Source organism: Schistocerca serialis, chromosome 1 (assembly GCF_023864345.2).
Source record: "Schistocerca serialis cubense isolate TAMUIC-IGC-003099 chromosome 1, iqSchSeri2.2, whole genome shotgun sequence".
NCBI classification, from domain to species: Eukaryota; Metazoa; Arthropoda; class Insecta; order Orthoptera; family Acrididae; genus Schistocerca; species Schistocerca serialis.
In genome coordinates, this window is record NC_064638.1 from 200827375 (window position 1) to 200847880 (window position 20506).

Genomic DNA, 20506 nt, shown 5'->3' on the forward strand with positions numbered 1-20506 from the left:
CTGGATCGTGTGACAACAGGTCGTTGTACTGGTTGCTGCTGGTTTCTCGGGCTCTGACGACCATTGCAGGTGCTCCGCAGTGCGTGGTGAGGTGGCAGATGTACTCGTTGTGTCCACACACTGAGTGCAGCTAGGTCATCATCTGTGGTGGTTACACGAAAGGCTGTGTTAAGTCTGTAAATGTTGATAGCCGTCGGTTGCCCTTTACACCAACAGTGAACATTCTGTCGCATCTGCTAACTACTCAGCATGGTCCATCATAAGCTGGCTGCAGTGGCTTGTACACCACGTCATGTCGGATAAAGACATAATGACAATCATGTAACTCACCAAACACAAAAGGGCTTTGGTTCGTTTGATCCTTTGCCGCCACTAGATGTAGCTGTCGTATATGTGTGTGCAGGTTATTCACAGTCTCTGATAGGTCAATGGATTCATCTTGTACATTGGCAAAGAACTTGCCAGGAAGGCATATAGGTTGACCTCAAATGAGACTTCGCTTTAGTTGTTTGGAGGTCTTCTTTCAGGGACGCGAGTAAACCTAAGAGAATGATGGGTATCATCTATGTCCACCGTTGTGGAGTAGCATCTATGTCCACCATTGTGGATCATGCCATCGGAACGATGCTTTGAGCTGGCATCACACACGCTCATCTAAACCATTTGTTGCTGGACGGTACGCTGTAGTCCTGATTCGCTTCATGCCAAGTAAGACAGCAAATGCTTCGAAGAGAGAGGATTCAAACTGTCTCTCCCGGTCAGTTGTGATACGCAGGGGTACGCCGAAATGGGCGATCCACCCACGAAAGAATGCCGTTGACACAGTTTCAGCGGTTATATTAGTTATAGGAAATACTTTAGGCCAGTGTGTATAACAGTCTACAGCTGTGAGTCAGTAAGTTTATTCCTCCGATGGCAGGAGAAGTCATATGATATCTATATGGACATGTTAAAATCGTAGATTCGGAGGGATGAAGCTTCCCAGCGTTGACGTGGTATGTCTGCAAATTTTATTCCTTTGACAGGCCCCGCCAGACGAACGCTTGCTTCACCATGCTTTTTGTGGCTCTACCCCGTGGGTGCGACAAGTTTTGCAGCGAGGCTATTGGCTGTTCTCGGCACCCGGCAGTCACGAATGGCCACTGCCTGTTATTGGCAATATCACATTATGGCTGGACAGCTGACAATGGTAGTGCGACGTGGCGGAGTTGCATGCTGGACGACAAATCATATAATTCACTGTCTTGTTGTTGCGTCGCCACGAGAGCTTCAACGTCAATTGTTTCAGAAATAAATTTCGTGTGTGAGAGCATGTCACCTGATAAGTTCACTTCACCTTCAGCATGGATGATGCCGACCGTAAATTGACCGATGAAATCGGGATGTCGAAGCTGTCGTGGTGAAGCTTTCTCTGGGCGCTATCGGAAACACTTCTGTTCCTCCAACGTGTATCGGAACTTTTTGAAGGATGCATACGCTGCATACAGCTCACGGTCGTATGTTGATCAATTTTGCTGCTAAGGTGACAACTTTTTGTTGAAGAAGGTTAGTAGTTGCCAGTTCTATCCATGGGTTGCTGTGCAGCACAGACTGTGGAGGCAAATGCACCAACCATCACAGCAAGTTTCGTCTGCGGTACTGGGTGCGCCAAGAGTGTTGCATCAGTGACGTCAGTCTTCAAATAAGAAAATGCCGTTTCAGCCTCTGGAATCCACTGCCGTTTATTCTTTGGGCTTGGCTTGCCTTGTATGAATTTGTGACGAAGGTCGTGACACCGAGGAAGCGTTGCAGGTCTCTGGTTGTTGTAGGTCGTGGAGAACTAGGTATTGGGTCTACCTTCTCTTTTGATGCCCGAATTCTCTGAGCATTACTGGTATACTCAAGAAACTGAACATCTGCTATTCCAAATACGCATTTGTACGGAGTAATAAGGAGGTAGTGCTCACATAGACGCGTAAAGAGTTGTCAAAGCTGTGACAGATGCTCCGCCTCTGAGTGTGACATAACCAAAACATTATCTATATATACATAGCAATAATCGAAGTCGCGTGTAACCTCGTCCACAAATTTTTGGAACTGAGCAGTATTGCAAAGCCCAAAAGGCGTGTGGAGAAGCTAGAACAATCAAAAAGGCGTGCTTGCAGCTATCTTGGGAACTTTGTCTTGTGCCACAGGTACATGGTAAAACGCCCTAACGAGGTCCAGCGTAGAGAATTACTCTTACCGTAGACACTAGACTTGAAATCCTCAATGTATGGTATAGGACACCGGCTGGAATTGTTCTTGCATTTAGCTGTCGAAAGTCACCACAACGACACCATCTCTTGTTCTTTTTCGATATCATATGGAGGGGAGACGCCCAACTACTACTTGATGGATGGCAAATCCTGTGTGCGAGCGTGAATGCGAATAACCACTTTCAGTTTCTGTGGCGTTCAGTTTTTTTTAAGGGTGCTCAACTACTAAGGTCATTAGCGCCCAGTCACAAATGTTAGTGCACTAATAGCGTAGAAAAACGCAAGGGGGCAACACCAGAAAGTACTTAGAAAGACACAGATAAACAAAATAAAAGAGTTAGATCTCTTTGGACAAGTCCGTCAATGTAATAAAACTAAGCATACGAGCAGCTGCTCGAGCGTCATCAGCTAAAAGTTCCTGTAAGGTAGACGGCAGACACAGGACAACACGAGAGTGAAGAAAACGGGGGCAGGACAATAAAAAACATGGTGCACCGTCAATGCATGACCACAAGGGCACTGCGGGGCAGGGTCCCTGGACAACAGGTAGCGATGGCTAAAGCGGCAATGCCCAATCCGAAACCTGGCCAAAAGGACCTCCTCTCGCCGGGAATTACGTGAGGAGGTCGTCCAAGCCATCGGGATCGATTTGATGGCCCTAAGCTTATTTTCATACAGAGAGGACCAAGCCTCATGCCACAATGATGAAACGCGCAGACAAAGAACCCCACTAACATCAGTTGATGGGACACAAAAGGAAGCTGTCCGAGGCAGGAGGACAGCAGCCTTGGCCGCAGCATCGGCAGCTTCGTTCCCAGGCACACCAACGTGGCCAGGAATCCACAAAAAAACGACACGAGCGCCGGTATCAGCTAGCGACTGAATGGACCGTTGAATTCGTTGCACGAGAGGGTGGTCCAAAAATGGGTCAGGGAGACTCTGAATGGCGCTCAAAGAATCAGAGCAGATGGCATAGGGAGAATGACGATGGCGACGGATATACTGAACAGCCAGATAGAGAGCAAAAAGCTCAGCTGTAAAGCTGGAACACTGGTATCATCCCCAACGACAAAGGCACATCCGACGCCAGCAGTAGTCTTGGAGCCATCTGTGTAAATAAGGACGTTATTAGCGAGCCTCGAACGAAGTTCGACAAACCTCGAGCGGTATATCGAATCTGCGGTCCTCTCCTTTGGGAGCATGCTGAGTTCAAGGTGAACGCGAACCTGAGCCTGGAGCGAAGGTGGCGTCGGGATCTCACCCACTCGAAAAGTCGTAGGGAGGGTAAAATCAAGTTGCTGAAGCAGGCGATTGATAGCTATGACAAAAAGGCCCACGCTCAAAACAGAGCCCTGGGGCACCCCAAACTCCTGGCGAAAGGCGTCTGACAAAATAGAACCCATACATACCCTGAACATTCGATCCATTAAAAATGCATTAATAAAAAGTGGGAAGCGACCGCGAAGGCCCCAAGTGTGCATGTTGCAGAGAATGCCCGCCCTCCAACAGGTGTCGTAAGCCTTCTCCAAATAGAAGAACATAGCCACCGTCTGGCGCTTATGCAAAATGTCGTTCATAATGAAGGTCGACAAGGTAACTAGGTGGTCAACAGCAGAGCGGCGCCGACGAAAGCCACATTGGACCTTGGTAAGGAGGCATCGAGATTCAAGGAGCCAAACCAATCGAGAATTTACCATGCGCTCCATCACCTTGCAGACGCAGCTGGTAAGGGAGATGGGGCGATAACTGGAAGGAAGGTGTTTGTCCTTTCCTGGTTTGGGTATGGGAACAACAATTGCTTCACGCCAGCGTGTGGGAACATGACCTTCAGTACAGATGCGATTATAGGCGCGAAGAAGAAAGACTTTACTTGCAGGAGAAAGGTTCTTCAGCATCTGAATATGGATACCATCGGGCCCCGGAGCAGAGGATCGGGACCGGGCGAGTGTACTTTCGACTTCTCGCATGGTGAAGGTGGCATTGTAACTTTCACGATTCAAAGACTGGAAAGAAGGTGGATGTGCCTCCTCTGCTTGTTTTCGGGAGAGGAATGCAGGATGGTAATGGGCAGAGCTCGAGACCTCCGCGAAAAAGCGGCCGAATGCATTTGAGACATCCTCAAGATCCACAAGGACTTCATTCGTTACAGTCAGGCCAGAAATTGGGGAGTGGACCTTGGTACCAGATAGCCGGCGCAGGCCACCCCAGACAACTGAAGGAGGAGGAAAACTGTTGAATGAGCTGGTGAAAGCCACCCAGCAAGCCTTTTTGCTTTCTTTGATAACACGACAACATTGTGCATGGAGTCGTTTGGAACTGATACAGTTCGCCATCGTAGGGTGGCGTTGGAAGGTGCTTAAAACACATCGTCGAGCACAAATAGCGTTGCTGCATACTGTAGTCCACCAGGGGACTGGGACTCACGTGGAGAAGAGGAAGTACGAGGGATGGAATATTCAGCAGCAGTGAGAATAACGTCCGTGAGGTATGCGACCTGACTATTGCAGCTGGAGAAGTTTTGATCATGGAAGGTCGCCAGGGAGGTGAAAAGCCCCCAGTCGGCTTTGGAGATGATGCAGATAGTGGAACATGGAGAAGGGGTGTGATGCAGGAAATGGATTATGCAGGGGAAATGGTCGTTCGAGTATGTGTCAGACAGAGCATACCACTCTAACCGACGTGCAAGTTCGATAGTGGATATTGAGAGGTCCAAGTGGGAATAGGTATGTGTTGTGTCCGAAAGGAAGGTAGGTGCACCGGTATTTAAGCAGACTAGATTGAGGTGGTTGAAAACATCAGCCAAGAGGAGCCTCTCGGGCAGGATGCTGGAGAGCCCCAAAGGGGTGGTGGGCATTAAAGTCTCTAATCAACAAAAATGGTGTAGGAAGCTGAGCAATCAGTTGTATCATGTCTGTCCTAGTAAAGGCAGATGATGATGGAGTGTAAACAGTACAAATGGAAAATGTGATAGTGGAGAGAGTAATTCGGATGGCAACTGCCTGCAGATCTGTGTGCAATATGATTGGATTGTAGTAGGCATCATCCCGAACCAGCAACATGACCCCTCCATGAGCCAAAATACCTCCCACTGGGGGTAGGTCAAAACGCACAGAGGTATAGTGTCTCAGTTCAATACAATCGCATGGGCGTAACTTCGTTTCTTGGAGACCTACGACAAGTGGGCAGTGCATTCGAAGGAGCAATTTTAGTTCTTCTTGGATGGACCGAATGCCGCGAATATTCCATTGAAGAAGTGCCCTTATGAAAACGAAAAGAAAAAGGAGAAACAAGAAAGGGTCACCTCGATGGCCGCTGAGGGCCTGGCTTTGAGGGAGCACTGCTGCTGCAATCGATAGGTGGTGAGTCATGGTCCATCAACTCAACAGTTGCGTCTGCCACCTTCCTGAGCTGGTCACAAGGGGGAGCTTCCGCCGCCAGCGACAGGCCAGATGATCGGCTACCAGCGGTGCGGCCTGGCGAAACTGAAGATGGCTGGGGATGGCAACTGCTGGGTGGCGCAGGAGAAGAAACGCGCCTCGGCAGAGATGGAGAACTCTTTTTTCTATCAGCCTTCTTCGAAGAATTATGTTTTGTCGAAAGAACAGTTAATGGCTGTGAAGTTTGTGTACGCAAGAAATCTTCGCGTGTCCGTTCTTTTTTGAAGGTCCGAGCATCCGATTTAGAGGTCCTCATCTTAGCAGTAGCAGATGATGATGTTTGGGCCTTAGTGTTGGTGGGAGGAAGAGGAGACGTTGATCGAGCGATCTTAACACTGGCTGATCGGACAACCGAATTGCTAAATGTTAGATCGCATGTCTGTGTAGCGCCCTCCCTGGTAGGCCAAGGAGAGGCGAGAATGGTACACTATTGACCTGCCGGAATCACAATGGGCTTTATGCTATTGAATAACTTGCGAGCAGCTGAGGTCGACACCTTCAATTTCACTTGAATTTTCTATATACTTTTCTCATCTTTGTAGACAGGGCAGTCGTGAGAGGAGGCAGCGTGGTCGCTCATACAATTGATGCAACGAGGGGACGGAGGTGGACAGTCACCATCATGAGCGTCCCTGCCACAGGTAATGCATTTAGCCACACTTGAACAAGACTGTCGTGTATGGTAAAACCGCTGACATTGGTAACACCTTGTAGGGCTGGGTACATATGGCCGAACAGAAATGATCTCATAACCCGCTTTAATTCGTGAAGGCAAATGCACATTGTCGAATGTCAGGAATATGGTTTGGGTCGGTATGAGGTCCTTGTCGACCCTTTCCATGACCCGATGGATGGCCGTCACTCCCTGATCAGAGAGGAAAGACAGAACCTCCTCATCAGTTAGTCTGTCGAGTGTCCTTATATACACCACGCCACGTGACGAATTCAAGGTGCAATGGGTCTCCACCCGTACAGGAAATATGAGTAAGAGAGTGGCTCGAAGTAATTTTTGGGCCTGGAAGGTGCTCTCTGTCTCCAACAGCAAGGTACAGTTGTGCAACCAAGTACAATATTTACCTGGTCCTGCTATCGCATCTACACCCTTCTGAATGACGAAAGGGTTGACTGTTGAGAAATTGTGACCATCACATCTTGTGACAACAAGAAACTTCAGTGCTGGTGGTAGAATTTCCGGAACAGGAGTTCCATCTAGCTTTCTTTTTTGGGCAGAAGACAGGGAGAAGAAGAAGAGAAATCCATTGCGGACGAATCCCCTATGATTGCCAGCATCTCCGATGGCGCGCTCCTTCCTTGTGGGGGCCCTCTCAGATGGCACTCCCACCTTAGGTGATTGTTCACGCCTCAGGTCACACCTCCTAAGAAACGGACGGAGTGACCAATTGGCACGTTCGGAAGGTAACAGCTCAGGCAATCATCCCTCCCTGGGCCTGGCCTTTACCAGGGGGCACGTGCGTGCCTTACTTGTGTACCTAGGGCGGGGAATTACGCGTTACCCCGTCACCGGCTTCACGTGCGAACACGTGGGTCGGCCTTCAGACACGCACAGGGAGGAAAGAAGAGAGTAAAGAGAGAGAGGGATAGAGGGACAGAAGAAAGAATCTCAAACGCCAAAGTGGAGAAAAGAAAACAAGGAGAATAGGGCAAGGAGAATGAGGCAGAGATAGAAGTAAGACCATGAAAGCAAGGAGAAGAGTGAACATAGGGACAGACCAACAGAGGAAGAAAGCGTGAGGATGGAGAAAAACGAAGGAAACAGGATCCTGGAGTTTTCAAACGTCCATCTCCGGATGAAGGCTAGATACATTACACACAAGTAGAGGGAGTGTGGAGGAGAGGTAAGGGGGAGGGGGAAGGATTGGGGATGAGGAGGGATGGAGAAGGGGGGTAGGGCAGCTCGGAAGGGAAGGATAACTGCACTAGCTCGGGGCCCCGTGCTCACCACGCACGTATCCACAAAAGAGTTGGGGACCCCCTGGGGGGGTATTTTGTACAGATCATCATATTTCACCAACAATTAAACACTGCAAAATGGCCTACAGATCGTCAAATATGGAAAGACTCTTCCTCCATTACACTGCTCTCCCACTGAGGACAGGAACTTGAATATTAGAGAGTGAAACAGATCTCCAACCCAGCAATATATCATCGCGTACCGTGTCAATGTAGTAAACATACAATTCGTATCCTGAACCATGCAAATATCAGCCCTTTTGTATCACTCGTACATATAAAGCGAAGGCAGACAGCACCATATACACTCCTCACAGCACCAGATTTCCCTGCAAGGTCGGCAGTCATCTACGGCCGACAGGTGACCAGATCACTCTTATTGGACTGAAGTCACTCTCAGAACTGTTCTACAAATTCGGGCCCATACCCCCTCAGCATCAACACGTTACTGTTTCCGGTCTGGACCTGCTGGCTTGCTTGCTTTTCTACACTCATCTCCAGACTCCAGGATTACAAGAAGACATATTATCACATGGTTTCCCATAATATTATACCACTTTCACGGTACTTCTCGATATCAAGCACACAGCAGTATCCTACCAATCGCTGCACAATTCCGAAGATATAGACTGGAGATTATTTCTCTACAAACCCGAAACTTAAGCGAGTTAGAGCACGCTGTAAACCACTGAGTAACTAGAAACATATCCCATTTGCGAAGACCTTTACGCGAAAACTCGAAAAATATAGAGAAAACTGATATTTCCACTCACAAATACTGATTTCATTAATGCAGCAGATTCCAAATAATCCCTATAATTTACAAGGTCAACTATGGCGTTTCTCATGTCTAGAGAATTGACGAACATGTCTTCCACATGTTAGATTCACACACCACAACCGATCTTCTCTCAGCTAAATAACAGCGAGAAAAGTGCAGAAGCAGTCAACCGAACAATTTACATGGGCGGGAATAACGGTCCAGCACAAATGCACGTCCATACTGATCTTCTCCATGCGATCACCAAAGCTGTCCAACACATACTAAGTATTACTTCGCTGTTCCATCGTCTAGACAACAATACGGTTAAGTCGTTTACATTCCTACACTTCACCAGGCCTCTCCATTTGGACAGCTCCTACAGTTAACGGGAAACGTGAATCATCGCCGCACAGGTCACCGGCGCTGAACGCCGAGCACGCACAGGTAAAATCATCATCCTAAGAAATCGGTCACGTATACATTTTATCCCTCTATTTACAACTAAATGTTACGATCCCAGTCTCAGTTGAAAGACATTTAACAATGAGCGAACTATCAGAAGTATGCCCTGTTGATGGCTGTGGCTCTGGAAATAGAAATATCAGTATCATTATTATGACTTGACATACTCTTCCCTTTGCTATCACAGTACTCGACGTCAAATCCATACCTTCCCTAAGAATGCACATGTCGAAACAAAAAAACATACTTTATAATCCTGATACTCACGGCAAAACGATCACACACCCCCTACTACTAAGTATAATACTTCGTCAATAACTGATCGCTGGCGATACTAAATAATACTGACCAAAAATCAACTATGTCTGGATTAGTCTCATAAGTTTTTCTTGCGAGTGCCACCACCGTGTCTCAGAAAGAGATGTTTAATCGTCTTACCAGCTGCCAGATGTTAAAAAACCCGATCACAACAACTACCGTATGTTACTGTCACAAGAGGTCTTGAGTATAAGAGTGCACACAACTACCAATGTTGAAAGCTATCCCGACGTTATAAATCTACATATGGCATTACCGATGAATCACATGGTTTTTCCAGACAAATACTGAGACGGTGATCGTAGGAGTGTATATTATCACACCAGCAGTCGAGTTACATGAAGCCCACGATGCAACATCGTCATAAAATCGCTGAATTTTGAAAGTGGTTGAGGAAGGTGGTATGCAACCGCTATTTGCAACCCCCTCACGCAGTCGCCACTAGATATTTCTCCAGTATTTGTGACGTATTCTGTCTCAATACCATGTCAGAGGTTCTGCGACATATCCACTGAGTTATAGACGATGACTGATTGAGAAGGATCACAAACAGTAGTAGATGGTGTGCGAATTGAGGTCGTAAGAAATGTACACTAGCTTTTCAAATCTCCCTTGTTACGCTATCTGCTAGAAATGATGTCTATTATTTGGTATCAAGTCTTTCCATTCAGCCACATAAATGCGTTGGATCCTATGGAGAAGTCCTCCAATGACTGCAGTCACTAGTCAATCATATTTCTGGCACACTCATATCTCGAAACAAGCCACCTTTCTCGTACCTATCTGGTACAGTAAAATTGCAAAATGGTTTTAGGTGGCCTCTATGCATCTTGCAACTACCCCTCAGACTTTGCGTTACCATCCCTGCAGCTTTGTGCATGTGATTATTCCAATGTAAGTTGGAACTGAGAAGACAGACAAAGGGATATCTACCAACTCCTACAACCCATGTAGAAACAGGCAAAGCTGAGTTACTGTGACAAATCTGTGTTTTGACCATTCAATGGAAATGATGCCTGCTCATGCAACAAGAGGTAGTATAAAAGATAGTATGGCAACTGGGGGAAGGACGAGGATTTTGCTACTGACCTGTGGTGCTTCTCTAAACTACAAGCTGGTACTATAGGTCCAAATTCCTTAGGGTCCGTTCACGTCTATCTCCCCAACATTCGATCATCATTGTTCTGTACCATCCACCAGAGAAAAATTACAAACTATAAAAGCTCGACTAACTTCTTCCAAGAGAGAACTTGATAAGATTTTTACCACATCCCTCTCGTACCATATATCGAAAACTAATACAGCTTCTGTGCCGGCTTCGAGCACATGTGCTGATCCTATTAAATATACAGGTATTGATTCACTGCACAGACCAGTTTAAAGTTTCATCACCCATATCCCACAGACTATATTGTAAGTCGTAAGTGACGCTCTCTGTGACCATGTGTCGTTGTTTGACACATTGTTTTTTTCTGCTGTAACACGCTCTGTACACTGCCATACATTTTGTTTTTCCGCCACGACTTCGAAGTCTGTGTCAGGTTCTAAACTGGCATTAACACATTCTGATCCATTGCCTCTCACAGGAAACTAGACGTCGCATGGTGTAAATCACATTGTTACTGTGCCTACCATAACATCCTGCACACAATGGATTATTTTAAACAAAAGACAGTTACAACATAAGAAAACTGGAAGAGTCTGGTGGCGTTGTGGAGAATTTCCAAACTGCTGTCCAAAAGTGATTGACGACCTCTACATTTATAGTCATCTGTCACAGTGACAGAATAGCTGACGGCTTCGTGTTCCATGTGAACTGATTCCTCATATTGCAGTCATGTACGTGATCACTGTTTCAGTGCTATCCAGCCCCAGAAGCTGTTGTCCCTCGACCAAAAGTCTTTCTCTAACTCAAACAAGCAACGTCAGTCAGTCATTAGGTAGTAACCAACACTGACCTATGATGGGACACCATGTTTCCCAGTTTCAGTATCATAGCTAAACAATCCGTCCCTCACTTTTCAAATATCATTGTGAATGTGGATGAATGACTGTGCAGTACGTCCATGCATTGTTAATTCTCGAACACATAAGATCATCAAAGTGTATCAGACACCACTCTACATATTTCTGACACTTCGAGCATAGTGCTTAATTTACGATCTATCTCTATGCTGATAGGAGCCACAGAGCATCCTCGCATTCTTAGGGTAAAAGTAGAGGCTGAAAGACCCCCCTCACATTGTCATTGACCAACCCGCCCTGCAGCACCATTACCGATTTAATCTGCAATCGACAGAAAACAGAGCAAACGCTCTCCAAATGTGGAGGACTGGATACAATCGAGGACAGTGCTGTACTACGCCTCTCGATCAGTGCATTTTGCTAGGTGTTGGCAGATGTACTACATTTACAAGCAATTCTAGAACACAACGAGAGTTTACGTCATGATCGCATGGATGGAACTGACATACAAAAAATCGATAGAATTGCGAAAAATGACGGCGGGGGGGATAGGTGTAAATTGATCGAAAATACACCGAAATGCGGGGTAATTGAGGAAGAACTTGCATATCTTCTGGTTGGTGATGATCAATTTGTACATGGGAACAAGTATGCAGCACCAAGAGGAATCTGAGGAAATGTCTATATGGAAGTGAAGGGAATCAGACAAGCAGTCAATTTTTTTTTTTTTTTCGTCGGGGCAGCATTATACTGTATGTCTATTGGGGTACCATTGTACACAAACGTTGACTACTGTATTTGACGCTTTTCAGGAAGACAGAGAACCACCTGCCTCTACACTTATATGTATCTGCATTAAAGGATAACAGAGAGGGGACGGGGTGATCGATCGTGACGAAGCTGTAACGAGGAAAGATTTTATGGTAGAATGATGATGCAGTCTAGAAAAGGGGATGTTGCTGTACGTCAATTTTTCCACTGTTCTGTCAGGATGCATCAATCGCGTGACATAGCCTGCGTTCGACTTGTGTACAGTCATGTGTTCTGTATGTCATTTAAAGCACTGTATACTTGCGATCGTTAACGGTAACCTGTCAGTCATCAGAGGACTTCCATCTCATGTGTGATGAAACGTGACACATTCCTCTAAGCGAACTATGATTTATGCGATGTACTCCACCCCCCTGTTGCATGTTCAGTGTAAAATCGATACTTCAGTTTCATAACTAAGTTAGCGATAGATGTTTGTGAGACACTGCAATCTCCTGTGTGTACATTTGCTTGACAGATGTGCTGTTTACAGAGATAGTGGCGGAATTACTTATAATTTTCACACGTCAGACGCTGTTGCTATGCGTTAAACTGTTTCCCTGTAAGAGGTATTCCCAGTTACTAACCATAATTTTATATAGGGCTGATTAAGCGTAATATAATTTATGAAGCGTGATCGGATGTGAACAGTGGACGCTACACATCTCTGGAAAGCTATATTGTGCTCGTATCACACAGAGCCAATGTTTTAAGGAAGTAGTTTTTTCGGTTCGATAACATAGTTTGTCGTACAGAAACCGGGAAGAAGGATGCATGTCATGTGCTTGAAATATATTTCTTACACTAGAATATTACCAGCACCACATTCCATCCGACTGATACGTCGGAAATGCAAGCGATATAACATTATAGTCCGTTTTAAGTACGGAACACTGTAGCCTTCAGAGTGCGTGTGTTTATGTTCTCTCTTACCAAGACCTTCTAGATACTCATCCTAGACTCTGGAATAATACTATAAAATTGATAGCTTGGTTGATTTATGTAAGAATTCATCGGACTCCATCGCGCATGAAAATCACCCATTTCTTTTTCTTCGTCACTGTCTGCTATTACATAACAACACTTTCAAATGTGTTGCTATACATCGATTAGAGTGCTAACCACCTCGACATTGGCGCATCTCGAGAAATCTTGTGCACTTGAATGGGCGATGAGTCGGCAAGCTCCACTCATTCACAAGACGTGGAATATAGCGGTCTACTTGTGGTCGATCGCAGATTAAATTGGTAACGGTGCTGCAGGGCAAGCTGGTCAATGACAGTGTGCGGGGGCTCTTTCCGTCTCTAATTTTACCCTAAGACTACGAGAATGCTCTGTGACTCCTATCCGCATAGAGATAGATCGTAAATTAAGCACTATGATCGAAGTGTTAGAAATATGTAGTGCCCTGTATAATATACTTTGATGATGGATGTGTTCAAGAATTGAAAATACACGGATGTACTGCAAAGTCATCTATCCACATTCACAGTGATACTTTCAAAGTGGGGGAGGGGGTTGTTTAGCTATGATACTGAAAATGGGAAACATGCTGTCGCATCATTGGTCCGTGTTGAAATTACTGTAAAATTGGTAAAATTGTTCACACACTCATCTGCAATGCTTAATATTTCAATACATCGAGAGTGCCTCTTCCATCCCATCTGTCCACTGGTTCGCTGTTGCTTATCACATCACTGACTGATTGACATTGCTTGTTTGAGTTGGAGAAAGAGTTTTGGTGCAGGGACAACACCTTCTAAGGGCGCATAGCACTGAAACAGTATCCGCGTACATGACTGCAATGTGAGGAATGGAATGTGGAGGCCATTAGCTATACCGTGACTGTGACAGATGGGTTTCAACGTAGAGGTTATCAATCACTTTCGGACAGCAGTTTGGAAACTCTCCTCAACGCCACCAAACTCTTCCAGTTTCCTTATGTTGCAACTGTCTTTTATTTAAAATACTCCAGTGTGTGCGGCGTGTTATAGTAGCCGCAGTAATAAGATGATTTACACCGTGCGACATCTAGTTTTCTGTGAGAGGCAAAGGATCAGAACATGTTAATGTCATTTTAGAACCTGATACAGACTTCGAAGTTGTGACGGAAAAACAAAATGTATGGCAGTGTACAAAGGGTGCTACAGCAGAAAAATTTTTTTCAAACAACGACACAGGGTCACAGGGAGCGTCACTTACGACTTACAGTATAGTCTGTGGGATACAGTCATCCTCCTACAGTATACATGATGAAACTTAGACTGGTTTGTGCAATGGATCAATATTTTTAATTTAATAGGATCGTCACATGTGCTCGAAGCCAGCACGGAAGCAGTATTTGTTTTCGATGTATGGGAGGAGAGAGGTTCAGTAAAAATCTTATCGAGCTCTCTATCGGATGAAGTCAGTGGAATTTTTATAGTTCGTAATTTTTCTCTGGTGGATGGAACAGAACAATGATAGTAGAGTGTTGGGGTGATAGAATGAATGTTCCCTGAGGGATGTGAATCTGTAGTACCAGCTTGTAGTTTGGAGAAGCACCACATCGCAGTAGCAAAATCCATGTACTTCCCCCAGTCCCCATACTGTCTTTTATACTACCTCATGTTACAGGATGAGGCTTTGTTTCCTTTGAATGGTCAAAACACAGTTCTGTCAGAGTAACTCAACTCTGCCTCTTTCTACATGGGTTGCAGAAGGTGATAGATGTAGCTTTCTCTGACTTCTCTCTCAGTTCCAACTTACATTTGAACAATCACATGCGCAAGGCTGCAGGGACGGTAGAGCAGAGTCTGAGGGGTAGTTGCAAGATACATAGGGGCTACCTACAGAATTATACTGTAGCAAATAGGTTCGAGGAAGGTGGCTCATTTCGGGATATGAGAGTGCCAGAAATATGATTCAGTCATGATTAATCCGTGATTAATCATTGGAGGACTTCTCCATATTATCCAACGCAGCTATGTGTTTGAATGGAATAACCTGATTCCAAATGATAAACATCATTTCTAGCAGATAGTGTAACACTAGAGATCTGAAAAGTTTGTGTACATTTCTTACAACCTCAGTCCGCACACCATATACTGCTGTTTGTGATCCTTCTCAATCAGTCATCGCCTATAACTCCGTGGACATCACAGAACCTCTGAGATGATGCCGAGACAGAATAAGTTACAAATAGTGGAGAAATATTTAGTGGCGACTCCGTGAGGGGGTGGCAAATAGCAGTTTCATACCATGCTCCTTAACCGAATCACTTTCAAAGTTCAATGATTTTGCGACGAGTTGCATCGGGGGCTACATGTAACCGGACTGCTGGTCTGAAAATAGACACTCCTATGATCACCATCTCGATATTTGTCTGGCAAAACCATATGATTCATAGGTAATGCCATATGTGGATTTACAAAACCGGTAAAACTTTTAACACGGGTACTTGTGTGCAAATGTAGAAGCAAGACCGCATGTAACAGTAACATACAGTAGTTGTTGGGATCGGGTTTTTTAACATCTGGCGGTTTGTAAGATGATTAAACATTTCTTTCTAAGTTACAGTGGTGGCACTCGCAAGAGAAACTTATGAGACATGTCCTCCCATAGTTGATTTTTGGTCAGTATTATTTCGTATCGCCAGCATTCAGTTATGTACGAAGTATTATACTTAGTAGTAGGGGGTGCATGATAGGTTCGCCTTGAGCATCAGGCTTATAAAGTATGTGCTTGTCTTCCAACATGTGCAAAGGAAGTGACTATGTCCATTCATAAGGAAGGTATGGATTTGACGTCAAGTACTGTGATAGCAAAGGGAAGAGTATGTCAACTCATAAGAATGATACTGATATTCCTATTTCCAGGGCCACAACCATCAACGGTGCATACTTCTGATAGTTCGTTCATTGTCGAATGTCGTTCAACTGAGACTTGGATCAGCAGTTTACAGCACTCTCCACATAGCTCAAGTGTTGGGTTTGTAGAGAAATAATGTCCAGTCTATATATTCGGAAATATGTTGCACAAGCGATCAGTAGGCTACTGCTGTGTGCGTGATATGGAGAAGTACCGCGAAAATGGTATTTTACTGTGGCAAACCATGCGAAAATACAATTGTCCTTGTAATCCCAGAGTCTGGATATGGGTGTAGAAAAGCAAGCAAGGAAGCAAGCAGGTCCAGATCAGAAACAGTAACACGGTTTTGCTGAGGGGGAACGAGCCCAAAATTGTAGAACAGTTCTGAGAGTGACTTTGGTCCACTGAGAGTGCTCTGGTCACCCGTCGGCCGTGGATGACCACCGAACTCACAGGGAAATATCTAGTGCTGCGAGGAGTGTATACGGTGCATGTAAAAGGGCTGATTTTGCATGGTGCATTATATGAATTGTATGTTTACTGCATCGACACAGTACACGGTGATACTACTGGGTTGGAGATCTGCTTCGCTCTTTAATATTCAAGCTCCTGTCCTCAGTGGGAGAGCAGCGTAATTGAGTAAGAGTCTTTCATTTTTTGATGAGCTGTAGGTAACTTTGCAGGGTTTAATTGTTGGTGCAGCATGGTAATCTGTACAAAATACAATCATAATGCTCTGTTCATTCACAAAACATCCTTTGTACCTGGACGTAGGAGCGTCTACAAACTGATCCGAACAAGATGGAGGCAAGTTATGTACGGAAAATTCTGAGAAAGCAAGTGTTCAAAGACAAGTTGAAGCAATCCATCTCTGGCGGGGATGCCGTCACTCATCTGCCATTATGGCATTAGGACATCTCCAGACCACTTCGGCGACTTGCGCGTCTGTGGGGATGAAATGCTGATGAATAAGACAACACAACACCCAGTCCCTGAGCGGAGAAAATCTCCGACCCAGGCGGGAATGAAACCCCGTCGCGCTGACCACTCAGCTACCAGGGGCGGGCATTCCTGAAGTGAATTATAACTGTGCAGTTTCTCGTGTTGTTCTAATAAAAAAGCGAGTGGCATTAAGCATAAACAAACTAACTGAAGATTTAATGATTTCTACAATATCAGTTCCTCGCTAAAAGTTTGTTATTGCCTCAAGATTTTGGATTAACGACCCAAGTGCTGTTTTCTGTGCGAGAAACAACTAGAGATTGCTGCAGGTTGGTGAACATTAATTAGAACTAATACATTCCACTCAGGGCGATGGAAGCAAATAGGTACCTCGCATGTACTGCAATTTTAGAACAAATGAGATCAGTGACACGTCATTTGTGGTAAGACAGAGGAGGCGTGGAGGGAAATTTTCGAGGGAAAGGGTTTATCATATACACAAACAATATCCATCTCTCTCTCTCTCTCTCTCTCTCTCTCTCTCTCTCTCTTTTTCACTTGCGGTAATATGCTTTCCACCTGGCAGTTAAAGTGCACATTTCCGAAGTTTTACCGTATTGTATTATATTAAACTCAATTAGCGTTTGCTGTTTTGTTGTTTCTCTGTAGGTCATCGTTTCTACAACCTATCCGCAGGCGTTCATATGAGTCAGCTAGCACGGCTGGCCAGTCAGCACAAGTGTGCCACTAACATCTGTGCGGCTGTGAGATTTGTTCGATCTTATCGGCGACATTGCTTATTATCATCTCACTTGAGTGCACACGAGAGGGCGTGTTTAAGATCCACGTAAGCGACAGGTCAGTGCGGTAACAGCAAATGAAGAAGTATATATACCGCAATGTTTTACAGCAGGTTTATTGTTAACAACACAAAGTCTGTGCTGTGCAGTCAGTATTCGACTCCAGAGCATGCGGTTAACCAAGCATTAGGACTGTTTGTTTACTTTGCAGAGTTTTTACCCACGTGAACTAAATGGATAAAAAATCCCAGCGGTGCGTTTAAGCGAAAAAAATAGTCTGGAAAAAGAAGAGAGAAAAACAAAAGTTGACAAATTTCTTACTCAGCTTTCCACAAGTACTTACGGCCCAAACATTTGTGCTGATGGTGACTCAGACAGTGTGGTACTTGCTGAGAAGCCTATTGGAGACGATCCCTGCAGGCCACGACCACGCCACCGATCGTTTCGACGATGTCTGCATCGCACGCGAAACAGGGAAAGAACAGTCGACCTACACACTCTTCGAAAAGGTAAATAAAGCTTCCTATGACTTGGGTAACTCCACTAACGAGACACTAAGTGATAAAGAAAAACGTCTAATTATAGATATGAGGCCGTTACAGCCTTCAGGACCATTTCCTAAAGATCCCCACCAGAACAACAGGTGTTTTCAATATCGAACTAAGTATGTTTCAGTTTCCAAGTATGGACCAGCTAATCGTTTTTGGCCGTGTTATTTCAAAATTATAGATACTGCCTAATGTTAACCTTGCTGGTTGTTTGCTTCGCGAAGGAGTACTGTACGATATGCAGCTAATCGGGACTTGAAACACTTATTAGAAAGAATTAAAGAACAAAGTTTCTGAGTGGCCGTACGGAAGTATGTGCCATGTACATACTTAGGAAAAAGAATGGTACTATCGACAAGGAAGTTGAAAATTAAATTCGAAAAAAGATTCATTTTGGAAAATGGTTCTTACAAGGTTATTCGATGTCATAGTTGCTCTAGTAAAAAGTTAGTTGGCTTTCAGAGGACACCTAGAGAACTTACGTCAGGAGGAAGGATATCAGGGCAATTTCCTGTCCGTTGTAGAGCTTGTCATCCGGCATGATCACATTTTGCGGCAAGTTTTAGATATGGCCAAAGGTAATCATTTTTACTTCTAAAAAATTTTCTTTGGGTTTTATTTTTATTTTTTTCAATTGCTTACATTCGAAAACATTTTTAAACTTACACCATTCTGTTTATAGCATCTACAACGTATGTGAGTCCAACAATTCAAAATGAAATGATGGAGTGCTTAGGAAACAAACTTGAAAATAAGCTGCTAGAACAAATTAAAGCATCAATGTTTTCCATCACAATGGACACTGCACAGGATACATCGAAGGTAGAGCAGATAAGTACTATTCTGAGATATTCAGTAATAACCAGATCGGAAAATGGACAACCGATCGGTATAGAAGTAAAATAATTATTCCTAGGCTTTTATGCAGTTAGCATACGTGGCACAGCAGATTTGGTCAAGCAGGTGACTAAATTACTCTTTATTGACAGAAATATAGGGTTAAAGTGCGTGGATCAAGATTATGATGCGACCAGTATGACGAGTGGTGCTTATAATAGTGTAACAAAGCAGATTAAGAATATTCAGCTAAATGCGGAGTATGTACATTGTGCCAGACATAATCTGAATTTAGTAATAAATGATGCCGTTAGCAGGTGTGTGGAAGTACAGATTTTTTCGCAACAATACAAGACATTTAATTTTTTGGGAATTGCGTAAATGTTTCGATCTACTGTCTAAATTCACTGGCGAATCAGAAACCATTCTAAGAAAATTAAATCCAACTACACTCATGCTCATAAATTAAGGATAATGCTGATACATGGTGAAACGACGCACTGGTGGCAGTTTGCGGGTTTAAATCACCTCGGGGTAGGTGCATCTGAACTGCGGTCGTCGCACAATAGCACTTTCAGCAGTCCACATACACAGAGCTGTGTTGATGCATGTCAGAGTGCGGTGCAGCGAGTAAGTGTGCAGACGTTTTCAAACTTGCTAATGGTGACTGTGTGTGTAAAATGGCTCAAAGAACACATATTGATGACGTTATGAGGGGTAGAATACTAGGGCGAATGGAGGGTGGTCAAACACTGCAGGTCATAGCACGGGCCCTCCATGTGCCACAAAGTGTGATCTCAAGATTGTGGCAATAATTCCAGCAGACAGGAAACGTGTCCAGGCGCTACAGTACGGGACGTCAACAGTGTACAGCACCTCAAGAAGACCGATATCTCACCATCAGTGCCCGCAGACGGCCACAGAGTACTGCAGGTAGCCTTACTCGGAACCTTACCGCAGCCACTGGAAAAGTTGTCTCAAGACACACAGTCTACAGACGACTGAACAGACCTTGGAGACCTCCAAGATGCATTCCACTGACGCCTGGTCACAGGAGAGCCCGTAAAGCCTAGTCTCAACAACACAGTACATGGTCATTGGAACAGTGTTCTCAGGTTAAGTTCACGGACGAGTCCAGGTATAGTCTGAACAGTGATTCTCACCGGGTTTTCATCTGGCGTGAACCAGGAACCATATACCAACCCCTCAATGTCCTTGAAAGGGACCTGTACGGAGGTCGTGCTTTGATGGTGTGGGGTGGGATTATGATTGGTGCACGTACACCCCTACAATTCTTTGACAGGGAACTGCAACAGGTCAGGTGTATCGGGACGTCATTTTGCACTAGTTATGTCCGCCTTTTCAGGCGTGCAGTGGGTCCCACCTTCCTCCTGATGGATGATAACGCACAGTCCCACCGAGCTGCCATCGTAGAGGAGTACCTTGAAACAGAAGATATTAGCAGAATGGAGTGGCCTGCCTATTCTGCAGACCTAAACCCCATCGAGCACGTCTGGGATGCTCTCGATCGACGTATCGCTGCACATCTTTAAACCCCTAGGACACT